Here is a 2,776-nt window from a genome sequence, read left to right as displayed (position 1 = left end):
CAGAAACGGCACCAAACTTCCGAGGACGGAAAAGTACTTCCCTGTAACCTACACTCCTGGAAATTGAAATAAGAACACCGTGAATTCATTGTCCCAGGAAGGGGAAACTTTATTGACACATTCCTGGGGCCAGATACATCACATGATCACACTGACAGAACCACAGGCACATAGACACAGGCAACAGAGCATGCACAATGTCGGCACTAGTACAGTGTATATCCACCTTTCGCAGCAATGCAGGCTGCTATTCTCCCATGGAGACGATCGTAGAGATGCTGGATGTAGTCCTGTGGAACGGCTTGCCATGCCATTTCCACCTGGCGCCTCAGTTGGACCAGCGTTCGTGCTGGACGTGCAGACCGCGTGAGACGACGCTTCATCCAGTCCCAAACATGCTCAATGGGGGACAGATCCGGAGATCTTGCTGGCCAGGGTAGTTGACTTACACCTTCTAGAGCACGTTGGGTGGCACGGGATACATGCGGACGTGCATTGTCCTGTTGGAACAGCAAGTTCCCTTGCCGGTCTAGGAATGGTAGAACGATGGGTTCGATGACGGTTTGGATGTACCGTGCACTATTCAGTGTCCCCTCGACGATCAACAGTGGTGTACGGCCAGTGTAGGAGATCGCTCCCCACACCATGATGCCGGGTGTTGGCCCTGTGTGCCTCGGTCGTATGCAGTCCTGATTGTGGCGCTCACCTGCACGGCGCCAAACACGCATACGACCATCATTGGCACCAAGGCAGAAGCGACTCTCATCGCTGAAGACGACACGTCTCCATTCGTCCCTCCATTCACGCCTGTCGCGACACCACTGGAGGCGGGCTGCACGATGTTGGGGCGTGAGCGGAAGACGGCCTAACGGTGTGCGGGACCATAGCCCAGCTTCATGGAGACGGTTGCGAATGGTCCTCGCCGATACCCCAGGAGCAACAGTGTCCCTAATTTGCTGGGAAGTGGCGGTGCGGTCCCCTACGGCACTGCGTAGGATCCTACAGTCTTGGCGTGCATCCGTGCGTCGCTGCGGTCGGTCCCAGGTCGACGGGCACGTGCACCTTCCCCCGACCACTGGCGACAACATCGATGTACTGTGGAGACCTCACGCCCCACGTGTTGAGCAATTCGGCGGTACGTCCACCCGGCCTCCCGCATGCCCACTATACGCCCTCGCTCAAAGTCCGTCAACTGCACATACGGTTCACGTCCACGCTGTCGCGGCATGCTACCAGTGTTAAAGACTGCGATGGAGCTCCGTATGCCACGGCAAACTGGCTGACACTGACGGCGGCGGCGCACAAATGCTGCGCAGCTAGCGCCATTCGACGGCCAACACCGCGGTTCCTGGTGTGTCCGCTGTGCCGTGCGTGTGATCATTGATTGTACAGCCCTCTCGCAGTGTCCGGAGCAAGTATGGTGGGTCTGACACACCGGTGTCAATGTGTTCTTTTTTCCATTTCCAGGAGTGTATATCCGGGAGCAGCACAGCCACAAGCTCCTGCCAAGGCGCGGTCCAGGGAAATCGCCGCGGTAAAGGTGAGCCAGCAAGAGTATCGTCACCCAGACATCAGCAAGGCGCAGTCAGACAGGGCAGGAAAGCTGGTAATCAGGCGACGACTCCAACCACCGATCCGGGGAGTAGCGAGTAACCCGGGGAGAAGCGAGTAAGGCCCGGTCAGCGACAGCGCGGAGGGAACCACCGTCCGACACAGAAGGCAATGCTCGCGCCCAGACTTGACTGTCCGTGCACTCGCCACCGGGCAGAGACGGCGCCACCCGCCGCCAGGAGGCGGACAAAGAAACACCACTCGGAGGCCCAACGATCGAGAATCGATCGGGAATACCGCCGCCACGGCACAATACGTATCGACGTGTCGGAAAAAACAAAACAAAAATTACAAAAAGAAACAGACATTATCGTCTGCACATTGTAAATATAGCACCAGTTCTAGTGCTGTATATTTAAGTATTGATTTATTTTTATATATTCTGTACGTCTACAAGCTAGCAACCTACTTGTCCCCCTCAGAGCGAGAACTGAAACAAAAACGATGCACGTTCACGTTTGGCGCTAACAACTTTGCTAACAATGATAACTGCAGGTAAGTGGCGCAATGAAAGGAAACCGATGGTTCCGTTATTCGGCTTAGTCACATATCGCTTCTGTGTGGAACACTTCATGTCAAGCTCCCTGTCTTTTTTTCATTTCTGCAAATCTCAGAGTCCTGGCAGATGCAGTGTCAAAATTGCGTGGTGCAGTTAAACGTTGCAGTTTTCTTTGCTAGCGCCCAGCTCCGATTAGGTCAGCATTTCCTCTCACACGTCTCCTCCCACTGCAAAGACCAATTTTTTCATTTATATTTTTGTTCATTATTTTTTAAAAAGAAATGGTTGAAATGGCTCTAAGCACTATGGGACTAAACATCTGAGGTCATCAGTCCCGTAGACTTAGAAGCCGGCCCAAGTGGCCGAGCGGTTCTAGGCGCTTCAGTCTGGAACCGCGCGACCGCTGCGGTCGCAGGTTCGAATCCTGCCTTGGGCATGGATGTGTGTGATGTCCTTAGGTTAGTTAGGTTTAAGTAGTTCTAAGTTCTAGAGGACTGATGACCTCAGCTGTTAAGTCCCATAGTGCTCAGAGCCATTTGAGCCATAGACTTAGAAACTGCCTAAACCTAAGGACATCACACACATCCACGCCCAAGGCAGGATTAGAATCTGCGACCGTAGCAACAGTGCGGTTCCGGACTGAAGCGCCTAGAACGGGTCGGCGAC

General features: G+C 53.9%; 1 non-coding gene across 1 annotated transcript; it reads left to right on the top strand.

Moving 5' to 3' along the window:
• Positions 1 to 2,462: 2,462 nt before the first annotated feature.
• Trnas-gga (transfer RNA serine (anticodon GGA)) lies at positions 2,463 to 2,546 on the top strand. Its single transcript is given in 2 exon segments — positions 2,463 to 2,502; positions 2,512 to 2,546. It is a non-coding gene; the product is annotated as a tRNA-Ser (tRNA).
• Positions 2,547 to 2,776: the final 230 nt, after the last annotated feature.

The sequence above is a fragment of the Schistocerca cancellata genome, chromosome 6 (genome assembly GCF_023864275.1).
Source record: "Schistocerca cancellata isolate TAMUIC-IGC-003103 chromosome 6, iqSchCanc2.1, whole genome shotgun sequence".
In the NCBI taxonomy this organism is placed as follows: Eukaryota; Metazoa; Arthropoda; class Insecta; order Orthoptera; family Acrididae; genus Schistocerca; species Schistocerca cancellata.
The sequence above is the reverse complement of the archived record's forward strand: the minus strand, read 5'-3'. Positions and strand labels throughout refer to the sequence as shown.